General features: G+C 41.7%; 1 pseudogene; it reads right to left on the bottom strand.

The window, feature by feature from the left end:
• Positions 1 to 1,955: 1,955 nt before the first annotated feature.
• Positions 1,956 to 17,757, bottom strand: LOC129656469 (cytochrome P450 2J2-like; annotated as a pseudogene).
• Positions 17,758 to 17,777: the final 20 nt, after the last annotated feature.

The raw sequence follows: 17,777 nt of genomic DNA, 5'->3' as shown, positions 1-17,777 counted from the left end.
CTTATTGAACTGCATACAGGTTTCTCAGAAGGCAGGTAAGGTGGTCTGGTATTCCCATCTCTTAAAGAATTTTCCAGAATTTATTGTGATCCACACAGTCACAGTCAAAGGCTTTAGCATAGCCAATGAAGCAGAAGTAGATGATTTTCTGGAATTCTCTTGCTTTTTCTATGATCCAACAGATGTTGGCAATTGGATCTCTGGTTCTTCTGCTTTTTCTAAATCCAGCTTGAACATTTGGAAGTTCTCAGTTCATCTGTTGTTGAAGACTGGCTTAGAGAATTTTGAGCATTAGTCTGCTAGCATGTGAAATGAGTGCTTCTATGCAGTAGTTTGAACATTCTTTGGCATTGTCCTTCTTTAGGATTGAAATGAAAACTGACCTTTTCCAGTCCTGGGTCCACTGCTGAGTTTTTCCTATTTGATGGCATATTGAGTGCAGCACTTTAACAGCATCATCTTTTAGGATTTGAAACAGCTCAACTGGAATTTCATCACCTCCACTAGCTTTGTCCGTGGTTATGTTTCTTAAAGACTACTTGACTTCACACTCCAAGATTTATTGCTCTAGGTGAGTTATCACATCATCATGGTTATCTGGGTCATTAAGAACTTTTTTGCATAGTTCTTCTGTGTATTCTTGCCACATCTTCTTAATATATTCTGCTTCTGTTAGGTGCATATCCCTTTCTGTCCTTCAGCGTGCTCAACTTTTTAGGTTAATTTAAACACATCTGATTCCATCAGCCGTTCCTCATGGCACTCCAGCATCTTTCCCACCTTCCTCCAGAAGCTTCAATGTGTCAACATTCCTCCCTGTGTGCGGTTCCACACCTGCACACCTTACAGCAAGTGAAGTATCCTCCTCTGAGGAGAGATCAATGCTTCTATTAATGCTATGCCAATAAGGGGAAATAAAAGAGGAGCTGCAAAGAAATGTACAATTCTGCCCACTCGAGGAGAAGGAAGAAACACTCTATGTCAAAGATGACACCGCCATACCATGATGTGTACTAACCAGAGGGGTTACTGTGTTAAAGAACACACATACAATTTCACTTTTTTCCTGCTTCTGGCCTATAATGTTGGAAAAGTGCATGACATGGGGATGAGGGAGGAAAGCAAAACTTCCTCACGCTTAAACTCTGGCATCTGACTCAGCTTCACTTGTGTTCTGCACTGGGGAGCTGGGGGAAGGGGTAGGAGACTGAGCATTGATCCAACGAACCATGAAACAATACTTACTCCTCCTTTTGTGTGTATCTCCTTCAGATATGGGGAAAGAATAGAGAACAGACCTCAAAAAGGCAGTATTTCAGCTTTCCAAAGACTTCAAGTCAAATACCATTAAATCTCTATCTTTATTTTTACTTGTATCAACAATCCTGAGTTATGTTATTCCTACAATCTATGAAATATTCCCTATATTTTTCCTCCCCTGTGGTAGGCTGAATAATGTCCCACAAAGATGTCCATGTCTTAATCTCTGGAACCCATGAATGTTAAATGCAGACAGAACTTTGTAAATACATTAACTTAAAGATCTTGATATGGCAAGATGATCCTGAAGTATCCTAGTGGGCCCAATACAATCACAAGAGTCTCAAAAAGGGGTACAAGAAAGGCATAAAGGGAAGATGTGAGGATGGGGGCAGAGAAGATGCTATTTTGATGGCTTTGAAGATGGAGGAAGGGGCCCTGAGTCAAGGAATACAGGCAGCCTCTACAGGCTGGAAAAGTCCATCAATGGATTCTGCCCAAGTGCCTTCAGAAGTAGCAGCCCTCCTGCACCTTGACTTCAGTCCAGAGAAACTGGCCTCAGCCTTCTGACCTCTGTTATTATAAGAGAATAAGTGTGTGGTTTTTTAAGATTCTGCATTTTTGGTGATTTGGTACAGCAGCAGTAAGAAGCCAGAATCTCCTTATTTCTTTTTAAGGAGAAAACTCTGATTTTTCTTTTCTATTTCCTGCAGGGAAGCATCAATGAAGTCTCTTGCTTCCACAGGATTCCAGTCTCTCTTGTGGTTTTCAATCACACCGGCAATAAACATGTTCAGTTTCTCCCATTTACTAAAGAGAGGTTGGTGTGATCCTGGAAGGATATTCATTATCCTTGGAAAGAAATTGTAGAGCTGATGGAGAAAACAAAACAGTCATGGAGACAAGTTGTTGTTGTTGTTTAGTCGCTAAGTTGTATCTGACTCTTTTGCAATCCCATAGACTGCAGCCCGCCAGGCTCCTCTGTCCATGGGATTTCCCAGGCAAGAATATTGGAGTGGGTTGCCATTTTCTTTTCCAGGGGATCTTCACAACCCGGGGATCTTCACAACCCAGGGATCAAAGCCGCATCTCCTGCATTGACAAGTGGGTTCTTTATCAGAGAGCCATTGGGGATGATAGTTTTCCACTTTTGAAGACAAAGAAACCATTTTCTCTTTCCATCTCTTCTATTCATTCATACTTAACCAGAGATGGTATGGATCTAACAGAAGCAGAAGATATTAACAAGAGGGGGCAAGAATACACATAAGAACTATACAAAAAGGACCTTCACAACCCAGATAATCACAATGGTGTGATCACTCATCCAGAGCCAGATATCCTGGAATGGGAAGTCAAGTGGGCCTTAGGAAGCATCACTAGGAACAAAGCTAGTGGAGGTGATGGAATTCCAGTTGAGCTATTTCAAATCCTGAAAGATAATGCTGTGAAAGTGCTGTTCTCAATATGCCAGAAAATTTGGAAAACTCAGCAGTGGCCACAGGACTGGAAAAGGTCAGTTTTCATTCCAGTCCCTAAGAAAGGCAATGCTAAAGAATGCTCGAACTACTGCACAATTGCACTCATCTCACACGCTAGTAAAGTAATGCTCAAAATTCTCCAAGCCAGGCTTCAACAATACATGATCTGTGAAATTGCAGATGTTCAAGTTGGTTTTAGAAAAGGCAGAGGAACCAGAGATCAAATTGCCAACATCCACTGGATCATCGAAAAAGCAAGAGAGTTCCAGAAAATCATCTATTTCTTCTTTATTGACTATGCCAAAACCTTTGACTGTGTGGATCACAATAAACTTCAGAAAATTCTGAAAGAGATGGGAATACCAGACCACCTGACCTGCCTCTTGAGAAATCTATATGCAGGTCAGGAAGTAACAGTTAGAATCAGACATGGAATAGCAGACTGGTTCCAAATAGGAAAAGGAGTACGTCAAGGCTGTATATTGTCACCCTGCTTATTTAACTTACATGCAGAGTACAGCATGAGAAACACTGGGCTGGAGGAAGCACAAGCTGGAACCAAGATTGCTGGGAGAAATATCAATAACCTCAGATATGCAGATGACACCACCCTTATGGCAGAAAGTGAAGAGGAACTCAAAAGCCTCTTGATGAAAGTGAAAGTGGAGAGTGAAAAAGTTGGCTTAAAGTCAACATTCAGAAAACGAAGATCATGGCATCTGGTCCCATCACTTCATTGTAAATAGATGGGGAAACAGTGGAAACAGTGTCAGACTTTATTTTTGGGGGCTCCAAAATCACTGCAGATGGTGATTGCAGCCATGAAATTAAAAGATGCTTACTCCTTGGAAGGAAAGTTATGACCTACCTAGACAGCATATTAAAAAGCAGAGATATTACCCAATCAAAAAATGGGCCAAAGAACTAAATAGACATTTCTCCAAAGAAGACATACAGATGGCTAACAAACACATGAAAAGATGCTCAACATCACTCATTATCAGAGAAATGCAAATCAAAACCACTTTGAGGTACCATTTCACACCAGTCAGAATGGCTGCGATCCAAAAGTCAACAAGTAATAAATGCTGGAGAGGGTGTGGAGAAAAAGGAACCCTCTTACACTGCTGGTGGGAATGCAAACTAGTACAGCCACTATGGAGGACAGTGTGGAGATTCCTTAAAAAACTGGAAATAGAACTGCCTTATGACCCAGCAATCCCACTGCTGGGCATACACACTGAGGAAACCAGAAGGGAAAGAGACACGTGTACCCCAGTGTTAATCGCAGCACTGTTTATAATAGCCAGGACATGGAAGCAACCTAGATGCCCATCAGCAGATGAATGGATAAGAAAGCTGTGGTACATATACACAATGGAGTATTATTCAGCCATTAAAAAGAATACATTTGAATCAGTTCTAATGAGGTGGATGAAACTGGAGCCTATTATACAGAGTGAAGTAAGCCAGAAAGAAAAACACCAATACAGTATACTAATGCATATATATGGAATTTAGAAAGATGGTAACAATAACCCTGTGTACGAGACAGCAAAAGAGACACTGATGTATAGAACAGTCTTATGGACTCTGTGGGAGAGGGAGAGGGTGGGAAGATTTGGGAGAATGGCATTGAAACATGTATGATATCATGTATGAAACGAGTTGCCAGTCCAGGTTCGATGCACGATACTGGATGCTTGGGGCTAGTGCACTGGGACGACCCAGAGGGATGGTATGGGGAGGGAGGAGGGAGGAGGGTTCAGGATGGGGAACACATGTATACCTGTGGCAGATTCATTTTGATATTTGGCAAAACTAATACAATTATGTAAAGTTTAAAAATAAAATAAAATTAAAAAAAAAAAGCAGAGATATTACTTGGTCAACAGAGGGCTGTCTAGTCAAGGCTATGGTTTTTCCAGTAGTCATGTATGAATGTGAGATTTGGACTATAAAGAAAGCTGAGCAGGGAAGAATTGATGCTTTTGAACTGTGGTGTTGGAGAAGACTCTTGAGAGTCCCTTGGACTGCAAGGAGATCCAACCAGTCCATCCTAAAGGAAATCAACCCTGAATATTCATTGGTAGGACTAATGTTGAAGCTGAAACTCCAATTCTTTGGCCACCTGATGTGAAGAACTGACTCATTGGAAAAGATCCTGATGCTGGGAAAGATTGAAGGTGAGAGAAGAAGGGGACAACAGAGGATGAGATGGTTGGATGGCATCACCGACTCAATGGACATGAGTTTGGGTAAACTCCGTGTGTTGGTGATAGACAGGGAGGCCTGGCGGACTGCAGTCCATGGGGTCAGAAAGAGTCGGACATGACTGAGCGACTGAACTGAACTGAACTGAACCATGAGAGTCACCCTGGACTTATCATTCCTATCTCAACCCTCTTTTCCCCTCTGGCAAAGCATTTCGGCACTCCACTCAAAATATAACCAGTCTTGGACCACTTCTCACTTCTGCTTTGTCATCCTCATACAAAACTCTAACATTTCTTACCTGGATGCTGTAAAGCCTCCAACATTTTTCCTGATTCTCTCCCAACCTCCTTCCCAGTCTATTTTCCACTGAGCTGCCCAAGGGATCATTTAACAGTTTAATGGGATCATTTCACTTTTTGGTTTTCAATCCTCCAATGACTTTCCAAGACATTTAGACAAATTCTACATTCTTCTCCTGGCTTGGAGCTCTACACAATCTGGTTCCTTACCCTCCTGTTGCCTCCTTGGCCATCACTCTCTGCCATCTTGCTCTCTCTTGCTTGTTTTAGTCCAGCTCCATTGGTCTCTGCAAAAGCATAAAGGATTTTCTTCTTTAGGACTCTGTATTTGCTATTCCTTGCACATAGAATGCTCTTCCTCTGAAATCCATATAACTCCAGTCACTAACTTCATTAAAGTGAAAGTGTTATATGCTCAGTCAGGTGCTGCTCAAATGTCACTTACTTGAACCTGTCTTACCTGATGATCCTATAATTAGCAGCTCATCTGGTACCTCTTTCCATTCCCTTATTTTGCTTTATTTCTTTTTCTTGGTGATTGTCACGTGTGTGTGTGTGTGTGTGTGTGTGTGTGTGTGTATCTTTGTGTGCATTAGCTCTGCTCCTTTCTAGTTATGGGGCTTCCCTGGATTCTCAGCTGGTATATAATCTGCCTGCAGTGCAGGAGACATGGGTATGATCCCCAGGTCAGGAATATCCTCTAGTGAAGAGAATGGCTACCCATGCTGGTATTCTTGCCTGGGAAATCCCATGGACAAAGCAGCCTGGCAGGCTACAGTCTATGGGGTTGAGACTTTGGCAACAATAATATTATTAATAATGATGATGATGATGTAATTTGTCACTACATAGCTTAACTTGCTGCCCATAGGGCAGAAGGGTTATTTTCTTGGCAGAATCACATGAGATCCATATTAAATATCCTTAATACAGAGTGGATGGACAACTATGTGGATTTGCTTACACATTCCCATATCTGCTTGCACACATTAAGGTGCTTCATTTTATCTTTAAAAGATTATTGTAAAATTAACTGAGGTAGAGTGTGCAATTGTCCAATAGTGCCTGATCTATTTTGGGTCTCTAAAAATGCATATTACCTCTGTCCCACTGTACCATCCAACCTTCCCAGGAATTTCTTTTCCCTGAGAATAGTCAGTGAGGTACCCCTGAGGTCCCAGACTTCCTAGGTTCTGTCTTAATAGGAAGGAAGAAAATGGAATTACTGGATGGGAGAATTACCATTACAGAAGTGGGAATAAGGAACGTTATTCAAAAACAACATTGACAGTAGTCATCTTAAAAGCTCACATTCATTATGCCCATTTAATGTACCAGGATTCATGCTAACTGCTTATTCAGTTTTGGTGAAATGTGTCCATAAATCTCCAAGCAGTGTTGCTTGTTAAAAGTGAATAAATCTTCCTTTAGATACCTGAGGGTTTATTTATCTCAACCCTTGGGGCTGATTTCCCTTAGAAATGTCTTCCAAATCCAGAAAAGGGGCTGAGAGACCAAGCGGCTGAGTAGAGGTTTTGACAGACTCAAAACCTTAGCAGGACAAAAGAGGAAGGCAGGAACTACCAAGGAAGGGGTGAGGTTTGAATCCCTTAAATCCATATCCTACAAGTTTAGAATACAATGTCATGTATGGATGGGTAAGTAGTACAACCACTTGGAAACATTTAAGTTTTTTATGACCAGGCTTACATGCAAGAGAAATGAGCATGTGTGTCTACATGAACAACTGAACAAGAATGTTCACGGCAGCTTTATTCACAACATCTCCCAAACTGGAAATCCTCCGCATGTACATCAATGAAGAAGATAATAATAATAATAAAAAATCAGTAACATATTCAAACCGTAGAAAACTATGCAGAGTGAAAACAAGAGCATCTAACCCAGATGAGTCTGAAAACAGTGTGCTCGAGGAGAGCCAGAACAGAAAGGTACCTCTGATGGAGGGTGGAGATGGGGGTAGGGAGGGGCACAGAGAGCAGGGGCTCAAAAATGATAACACTGTGCTTTTAAAGAGCAAAGGTGCACATGTATATGTCATGTAGAGCGCTGTACTATACATGAATGCTAGAGATGTTCTTTGTCTACAGTAAATATGTAAAATATTACCAAAAACACTAAAGTCAACAGATTGCTTTCAAATAAGCTTGTGTTGAAGTCATTTTCAAAATGTTACTTTTTAGCTGAAAAGGAATAGAAGAGTCCATCTCATCTGTGTCTAACACCAGCCCAATATCCTAATCCAAGATAGGAAGTGAGAACTGCCTTACACGGCACCTCACTGATGTCTGTAGATACATGACCCCATCCATCAGCCTCAGCAGCTCCTGGACTGTCCTGGTCGTCAAACGGCCCCTCAAAGGTGATAGAGCAAACAATATTGGAAACTGCATTGCTGATTGTGAAGTGAGGGTCGAAAGGCTGTTCTGGAGGCAGAAGAAGAGGTGTAGGCTTCAGATTGGTTTCTATTTACCAGAGTCTATTCCACGTGACAATTGACACACTGACTTCGACCACCCCTGAGGCCGTACCCACAGCCCCCTACACAGGGTCTGACACACAGCAAGTACTACGTCAATGCCTGGGGGTCAGTCTGATTACCAGGATTTTAAAACCTACAATATGCTTTAAACCCATGTTCTTATTTTTAATTCTCAAACTCCACAAGGGCAGGTCATGGCTGCTGTTTGCTGTCATGCCCTCGGGGCCCTCACAGTGCTGGGTGCAGGAAACACGTGTAGGCAGTCATTCATCATCTGTTAGTGAACTATGAGCCACGATCCCTGCACCTGTCTTATGACATGCTCACCGTTCTCCTCTCCTACTGTCTGGATGAGGTAGGCGGCCTCTTCCTGAATGCATTCTTCTAAGCTTTTCCTTCCTAAACCAAAGTTCCTCAGAGTTGTCAGGGCGGACCTTCTTTGCTCCTTCCATATGTGGCCATTAGACCAAGGCCATTTTCCCAGGCCATTAGATCAAGCCTGGGAAAAAGAAAACCAAGGTTATGAAAAGAAAGTCAACAAGACCCATGAGGAACGATGTATAAGATGGAAGGAAGGAGAAGGGTTTAGGGTGTTTGAAACTATTCAGAGGGAAAAAAAAAAAATCCCAAAGCAAAGGATATAAGCAACTCACATTTACTGATTGCTTGTAATGCTGGACACTTTGACATTTGTAATATATTATGTAATTAAGTACTCACAGAACCTCTCTGAGATAGGTCTTATCATACCTGCCACATTCTGAAAGTTTTATTGATGAGAAAAATAAGGCACGGGGATAAAAATAAACTCTGCAAAGTCACAGAGTGAGTAAGCAGCTGGACAGGCATTCAAATTCAAGTCTGCCTGACTCAAAAGCCCATGCTTGGATGACTTGTTACATAAGAAGTACCCTGAAGTGGATATTATGCTACATATTAAGAATGAATTTATGGATTAGTGAAAACCCATATTCATAAGGAGAAAAGGCTTTCATCTAACCTGATCTTAAAAAGAGAAATGAATTACTCGACAAATCAAGGAAGTATAAACAGTCTGTGCAGAAGGAACAACACAGGAAAAGGAAAAAATATCCATCTTTGTGTGTTCAATAAATGATCATTTATTTCGTAATACATGTGAGGTCATCACCCTTTCATTTCTTCACTTCAGAGCACCCTTCAACTCCTTCTCATTTCTGCCTTTGCCCTCCACCACCACAAGGACATGACCTTCTCTGCCATCCAGTCCAGGATCCTCTCAATCTCACTTTGAAATGTCAGCAGCAGGAGACACTTCTTTCTTGGAACACTTTTCCAATGGTGTCCAGGTCACACACTCTACAGATTTCCCTCCCAATTCTGCCGGGGTCCAGCCCCGGCTGATCCAGGGTATTTGAAGGAGAGACGGTGTAGGCGAGGATCAGGAAACATCTGCTTAATTAAACATTAATTAAGGATATAAACAGTAATAGAATGAGGATAGCTCAATAGGAAAATTCAGTGGAGAAAAGAGGCTGAGTAGCTTGGTTTACGCACGAGACCAATAAAACTTCAAGACAAGAAGTTTGCACCACTTACGTAGGCCGCAGGCGTCCTTCCATTCTCCCGAACGAGAGGAGACACTGAGGCCTCCCCGGTCGGATCTTAGAAGCCCAGGCATAATTAGCAAGCATGGTGGGTTCCGCGCTCCAGATGGAGACTCAGCCAGAATTTGGGAGAGAGAGCGACATGGGGAGACCAAGTTTCGGTGAACAAGGCCCGCACTTTATTTTCCAAAGTAGTTTTTATACCTTAAGTTATGCATAGAGGATAATGGGGGAAGGGGTGGAGTCATGCAAGGACAGCAGTTCCTGGTTCTAATCTAAGCCAGGCTTTCAAACTTATCATATGCAAAAGTTCAGGTGATTGACATCATCTTCTGGCCCGGAGGCCTGTTAACATTTTAAGAAACTTATTTTTCTCTAAAGGTGATTATTCCAAAGTCAGGCACCAGCCTCCAAAAAAGCATTGGACAAAGCTGCATTCCTATAGGGCAAAGGCGAGGTGGGCTCAATCAAGAAAAGAATTAACTCAAGGGTCCAAGGTTACAAACATTGAGGCTACTACTTACATTTCTATACACCCATTATATCAATCAATACACTGCCAAGGACACAGTAGGTAAGGGGTATGGAGACTTAGCAGCAAACATTGGCCCAATAAGTGAAAAACCCTTCACCAATACACTTTCTAATCAATCTTTTAACTACTCAAAGGAATCTGCGTTTAGACAGTTTAGAACATCTCCTGCCTTTCACAGTTGGGAGGCTCTGAACAATCACATGTGGCCGGAAAAACCTATTCAGGCAGGCTAGAGGATTTCCAAAGGAGTTTGTAGGTTGAAACACTGTCACACCCAGGAATTATTAACTGGAGCTGTAAGCTAACTCTTTTTTCAGAGAGAGGTAGTGGGGGACAGCCCCCCATAAAGTCAGAGGTGTAGGTGAAAGCACAAAGCAGGTTTTGGGGGTAGATGCTCGAGAATTTCCAGGGGGACTCCTGAGGCTCGATCCCGCCTTTGCGTGTGCCGAGCCTCCTTCCTCATGACCTTTGCCATGGGCGGAGCTCCTGCTCCCTGCAGTGATAGAATTCCAGTTGAACTATTCCAGATCCTGAAAGATGATGCTGTGGAAAGTGCTGCACTCAATATGCAATATGCCGGCTCCCGGCACAATTCTCTGATCACAGAGATATTCCCATATCTTTCATTAACTCATCTTCTATAGAATTTTGAAATGATGGAGCTCTTCAAGATGAGGTCTGAAGTCTCTTCTTTCCTTATCTATGCTCCATTTTGGGGAAAATCTCATTAACTCCTAAAATTTTAAGTGAAATCTACTTATAATGAACATCTATTTCTATCTCTCAGCTCTGGATATATATGTAAGTGCCTGCTTGACTCTGCTGATTTATAGGCATTTCACACTCACATACCTATGACTGAATTCACATTTTACTCTATACAACTCTGCACCCAGGCCAGCCAACACCTCCTCCACAGCTTACCCCTTTCCTTTATCTACAAATTTGGATGTCTACCTCAATGCCTCATTCTCTCTCTCTCTAGGTCATCTTGTCTTACTGGATTTGCCTCCTGTGTAACTTAAATCCATGTATCGTCGTGGCCACTCTCCTGGTCTAATCTGTTGTCATTTCTGGCCACCTCCCTAGTCCAAGCCAGCACCTCCTCTCACCTAAAATGCTGCAATAGTCTCTTGCTCCCTTTATTCCATTCTTCACATTGTAGTTTAGAGAAGTCTTTAAAATGTACCATGTAAGGATGAAGATTCCTTTCTCTACTGAAACCATTCAGGAGCTTCCATTGTTATTAGGTTAAAAAGCTATGTCCTTAATGTACGAGACAGCAAAAGAGACACTGATGTATAGAACAGTCTTATGGACTCTGTGAGAGAGGGAGAGGGTGGGAAATTTGGGGGAATGGCATTGAAACATGTAAAATATCATGTATGAAACGAGTTGCCAGTCCAGGTTCGATGCACGATACTGGATGCTTGGGGCTGGTGCACTGGGACGACCCAGAGGGATGGAATGGGGAGGGAGGAGGGAGGAGGGTTCAGGATGGGGAACACATGTATACCTGTGGTGGATTCATTTTGATATTTGGCAAAACTAATACAGTTATGTAAAGTTTAAAAATAAAATAAAATTAAAAAAAAAAAAAAAGCTACGTCCTTAATGAGAACTTGCATGAACTCTTCCTGCTTGAATTCAGCAGCTTTATCTCCATTTAATCTCTGTTCTTCCTACACTGGCCACCTTCAATTCCTCAGTTCTGTGTTCATCTTCCCACCCCATAGATGTTTCCCATTATATTCCCTCTGCCTGATAGTTTCTTCACTTTATTAAAATAATTGTTACTTATGTTAGCTTTTCCTGAGTCTCAGGATGTTAGATACTCCTAAGAAGTGCATCCTGCTCTTATCTTCAGAACACTATGGCTTTAAATTATTAGAGTAATTGATACTGTTTTCCTGAATGGAGTGTAAGTTACACAAACACAAGGATTTTGTCACTCTCCTCACTGTTTTGTCACTGGTGCCTAGCACCAGGCTTCACATGACAAATAACAGAGCAAAATGATGTAGAGTTAATGGATGAAATATTGCAAAGAGGAATTGAGAAAAACTTGAAAAAAATGGTACTTTGGTAGAAGAATATATTTGAGCTTTTCATTTTAGATTTTTAAATGTGCAAGTTTATTTTATGATCATTTTAAGTATTCATGCCAAACTCTTATAGATTGTAGGCTCAAAGTACCTGGTGAACACAGCCTTAATAACAGGACATAAGAAATTAGAGGCAAGAAGGGATCACACAATCAGCAGGAGGAAGCTGATCCACCTCCATTTTTCTGGGGAAGAGATCTGAATGGGAAAGTAGAAACAGAGCCTGGGAATGCATTGCCTTTCCTCTGCTTCAACAACACATTACATCACTGAGTGATGAGGATACTTATTTATCAAAGCGCCCTGAGTGAGTTCACGCAGGAGAAGCCACTTCTCCCAAATCCCTGACATTAACACTGACCCTGCCAGGTGCCCTGAGGGGGTGCCTTCAAGAGGGAAATGAGGGACTCAGCTTCCTTGAGGGGCAGGAACTTATGAGGGGGCTGGTCCCTGAAGTATTGGAGAATTACAGTCACAAAAGTACATTTCAGAGACTACAAGAATATCAAACAGTCACCTCTTTTATTAGTCAAGAAACTTACCATGTTTCTTAAAGATATTCTCTTGGATACGCTGTATGGGGTGGTTCACAAGTTTAGGTCCTGATAGACAAGGGCGTCTTTGATTTTGGGCAGTCCACTTAAAAAAACTGTAGAAAATCCACCCATTTCCAGGCTAATCATGTTCCCATATTTCTTCACAAACTGAAAAACAGTGGAATAATCACAGGTAAGATGCACATGTATGTGTGTCCAGGAATAAAGGGTGTATGTTGCTGATGGAACGCACATAGAGAACAGTCTGGGTGTGGAGCGTAGTGTGTACACCTTGGTAGGATGGGGATGTTTCTACCTGTCTCCATTTATCCTCCTCTCAACTAGACTCCATTATAGGACGTGTGCCTTCATTATAAACATTCACTCATATGTTCAACCTACTTGAATTGAGTGAGCATGAACCACTGCAGCCTGAGAATAAGGCTGAAAGATATAATAAAGCCCTCATTTCCTCCAGGTTTGCCCAACCTCTTCATCTGCCATGCACTGATGCTCCTCCAAGTCACCGAGAACTCCATGGACTGTGTCACCCCATGAGAGAAAACATCATGGATTTAGTCTCATTCCACCACCCTGCACCCATATTAAAGACCAAACCTGAATTCAAGCCTTCCATTGTCTAGTTTATTCATCACTAGCATAGTAAGTCTGTCTTGTTAGAAAGAGCAGAACCAAGGTTCTATCTTAGTCTGGTCTGCCTCTAAAGTATATGTCTTTCTCTAAGAAAGGGTAGGATGGGAATCAGATTTTTTACTTCATTTTGTTGAACACCTGGAAGAACTTCTAGGGTTTTATTTAAATAAATAAATAATTTATTTTTTTATATATATTTATTTTTTTTAATATATTATATTTTAAAATATATTATATATATTTATTTATAAATAAATAAAAGATTTCTCAATTAATTTAGAATATATAATAAGGATTTTTTGGGAACTGCTGAAAATCTCAGGTTAAGCTAAAAGGCTCCTCACTGACAAGGTATACAACCTGGGATTTCAGCTTGAAGCACCTTCTGAAATGAATTTCTTCAGAGTTTCATCTCTGCCAATTCTCTGCCCATGTATATTTTCAGTCCAAAGGGACTGGACCAAACACTGTAATGGTACCATGTAAACATGGATAGGTCAGATGTGTCCTGAAGCCCTGGTATTGATGATGGTAATGTCTACCAATTCTTGAGCATGTCATACCAGTCACTGGGCCAATTGCTTTACATGGATATAAATGTGTGAGCCACAGTCATCTGAGAATACTTTGTCAGGTAGAGAATATTATTCCATGTACAACAGGCAAGTCATCAAAAAAGAAACAATTTACAAGAATAAAAGAGGTTAAAAATAAGGTGGTTCAAGAGGCTAACACAGACTTAAAATCAGAAATGATTATCGAAAAACAAAGATTAACATAGGAGCTTAAAAAAAAGGCAAATAAAAGTAACAGGTTACAAGAAGTTTATCCTATGAAGGATAAAAATATCAAATGTAGGATTAAGCACTTAAATAATAAAATAGAGCAAAATAAATGTTTAGAATAAAAAAATTAGAAGTGGTGAGTTAGTGAGAGGAGATAAGTTGAGGGAGATGCTATCAAGTTCTTAAACTCAAAACCAACTGACCAAAGGTACAAAAAGAGAAAAAGGAAAAAAATACAAGTATACCAATTCTTGTTTTTTTTTAATTTATTTTTTAATTGAAGGACAATTACTTTACAGAATTTTGTTGTTTTCTGTCACATATCAACATGAATTGATAGGAGTATAGGAGTATACCAATTCTTACTCCCACTAGCAGTAGTGAGAGGGTCTGTTCCTCTGAACACTCAACAGCACTGAGCAATGCTGTGCTGTATCTCTGTGTGTGTGTGGGTGGGGGGGGGGTGGGCGGTGCAGGTAGGATTGGTGGAGACTTGGGCACAAGGAAGGGTAAGATTCTCTCACTTGCTAAATTGTGTTTTTAAATGTCTCAATGTGCTTGCATTGCTGTTATAGTTAACAAGTGTTTCTAACCAATGAAGCACAATAAAGAAACCTAAGACATACAAAATAAAGTCTCATAACAGTAGTTCATATTTTTTTGAATCACAGAATCCTTTGAGAAACTAGTGTATGTCATGGATGTCCTCTCCAGGAAAGTCCTGTACATGTGAATACAGTTTCAGCGGTTCACCAATCCCCTGGGAGTACATGAACACCCACTAAGACTCCAGGTTTCAAAGGCAGTTTTTCTTGGGTTGATGCCAGGTTTCTGAGAACAGTCTGTGGAAATCAAATTCAAATTCAATCCAACAGGTTTTTATGAAATGCTTCCGAGTTGCCAGGCACCCTCCGACATTGCTATGTTACACGTGGGGACAATGCACAGATCAATGTGCTATGATGTCTTCCTAAAGCATCAAAGTCTCTTGGTAAAAGAACACTACAGAAAAAAATTAATGCACAGTGGAAGATGATATATGTTACAGCGCTGATAGGAAAATGTGGGCCTTTGGGAACCAGTGAGCTCTCCTGTCTGACTGCAGCGAAGATTCATTAACGAGAACTAACCTTGTGGTTGGTCAAGGCCAAGCCCTGGGGGTACAGGTCCTTATGTTTAAATTACTTGCAGTGTAATGGAACATATCAATAGGTAGTCAGTTCTCATTATTGCCATTCTGTGCAATAAATTATTTGATAGGGGTTATATAAGAAGCACATAAGGAACTCCAGGTGCTAGGATAGGTTCTTGGAAAAATTACCAGTCATTTGTGTAGAGAGATGAGGGACAAGGCTGAAGTCTGGCACGTAATGTGAGCTGGACCAAGGATATCTTAATGTCAAGTGATATATTTCAGATCTTGTTTTGTTTGCAAAATTGGAAGTTGGAAAATTGAATACAAGAGGTAACAACAGTGAGTGCTTAAGAACTTGGATTTTGAAGTCATACAAATTCTTTTCTCTCAGGCAGATTCTACTTGTTATTTTATGTGTGATTTTTGGTCAAGTTATTTAACTTACTTGTGTTTCAGTTTTCAAATGCATATTATGAGGGCTATTACTAGTTCTCATCTTTAAAACTGTGGTGATAAGTAACTATAATACTAAAACTAATAATAAAATTATTTATTGTTATTGATATACTTGGGAGTGTATTTTAGCAAAAGGACTCTGGTTAGACCTGGACAAAGGAATGGAAGGAAGTTGCCAGAGAGTAGACTAATGGAGCCCACGAAGCAGTTAGGCTAGACAAGTGATGCCTGGTATATAACCAACAAATGGCTTTCCTTGAGTTTGTTACTATAAAGTTTTCAAGAAAGGGGGAGGGTATTAGAGAAAGATATAAGCATCAGTTGTGTGCATCAGTAAACTGATTGGTTCGTTTGGTTCTTATAACAACCCTATAATGTAGTCACGGTTTTCAAAAAAGGAGACACAGAGATTTAGTGCATAGCTGATGAGCATAACGTTGGGCTCTTTCTAACTCACTCTGTAGGTCTCACCTTTAAATGAAAGCATGGAGATATTCTCTCTCTTCTAAGTGAAGGACTACACAAGTGTTAACTGGCCACATGACTTCCCCCTTCCCATCAAAAACCACATTTCTGGGGCGCCAGTGGAACATGAGTAGTGGTGATGCGTACATCTTCTAGGTCGTGTCCTTAAAGGAAAGGTACTCCTCTCCACTTCCCACTTTCCTCTTTTTCTGGTCCAGAACCCATATATGACAGTGCTGCAGGAGCAGAACAACAAGACAGAGCACTGAAGTTTTTGGATGACCTTGTGGAACAAAGTAGCCTTCCTATCCTGGTCTTCCCTGCCTACATCTCAACTTATTTGTGAGACAGAAATAAATTTCAACTTTTTTATATGACTGTATATCCTCACAAATACATTTATCCATCATACTTATTATTTTTCTACCTTATTCCAAAAATGTTTTCTTCATCACATAAATGTTCTTACAATAAACCATATGGCTATGGCAGAGAAAGTTAAGAAAATGTGGGGAAGGTAAGGAAAGTGGTCACAGTTAGGGAGCCCTGATGGGAGATGATTATAAAGCAGAGGAAAAAGCCTACAACAAGATTTTTAGGTGACTCTTAAGGAAAAAGTGTGAGAAGCAAGTGAAAACACTACTAACATCTAAGCAGGCAAATGATAATTTTAAATGATTAGTGAGAGGAGATTGCAGGTCAGGGAGTTGAAAAATGAAGGGCTCAGTCCTTGTAGGGATGGGTGCAATTCAGTTGAAAAGTGGTGAGGATTTAGGTAGGTGGCTCAGCTGGTAAAGAATCCACTGGTAAAGAATACACAGGCGGTGCAGGAGACCTGGGTTCAATCCCTGGATGGGGAATATCCCTTGGAGATCTATCCATTCCAGTATTCTTGCCTGGAGAATTACATGGACAGAGGAGCCTGAACAGGCCCCAGTCCAGGGGGTTGCAAACAGTAGGACACGACTGAACTACTAACATATTACCATTTTACACATGGGAAACTGCCTCTCAGAGGGAAAGAACAGCATTCCCCTGACCCCTCACCGGGGATCAGGTGATCATATTACAAATAGCATGTCCCAATAATATGTAACAAGACACACACAAATAGTAAACAGTTAATATTTCATCCCTAGAAAACATAGGTGTAATCATGCCAGCTGCTGGGGAGAAGACAGAAGCTCAAAGCGGATGCCTGCTTTAGCCTCAGAATTCCCATCCTCCCGCCCTGGGTACCTGGAATGGCCCTTGTCCTGCAGGCCAGGGTCAGGACGTGTCCGGGCACCTCTGCCCGCTCCTACCTGCTGAAGCGACAGGTGTAACTGCTTCAAGTCCAGATGGAAGAAGTTGCCAAAGAAGGGCAGTCCTGGGGGCCCTGGCGGGTAGTTCTTTCCACGCCGCCTTTTGAGATGAGCAACGAAGAGAAAGGCGGCTGCCCCCATCAGGAGCACCCGGGACGGGGCGCGGTCCAGAATGCTGCGGTCCGGGCTCCGCCAGGGAGCCCAGTACCTCCAGCTTGGCTGCGAAGTCTGGCCCCTCTTTTGCAGTCCAAAACACCAGAGAACCAAAGGGTCTTTTCCTCTTTCTTCTCAACACCGCCAGCCTTCCCTGCCCCGCCCCGTTGCCGCCCCCTTCCTGGCCCCCTGTTCCACGGCGCCCCTCCCCTGCCCCGCCTGGCCCCCAGGGTCAGCCTCCAGACCCGTCCTTCCTTAGGGTCCACCTATTGCTCCCCGACATCCCCCTAAACTGGCCCCTCC

The sequence above is a fragment of the Bubalus kerabau genome, chromosome 6 (genome assembly GCF_029407905.1).
Source record: "Bubalus kerabau isolate K-KA32 ecotype Philippines breed swamp buffalo chromosome 6, PCC_UOA_SB_1v2, whole genome shotgun sequence".
Taxonomy (NCBI): Eukaryota; Metazoa; Chordata; class Mammalia; order Artiodactyla; family Bovidae; genus Bubalus; species Bubalus kerabau.
The sequence above is the reverse complement of the archived record's forward strand: the minus strand, read 5'-3'. Positions and strand labels throughout refer to the sequence as shown.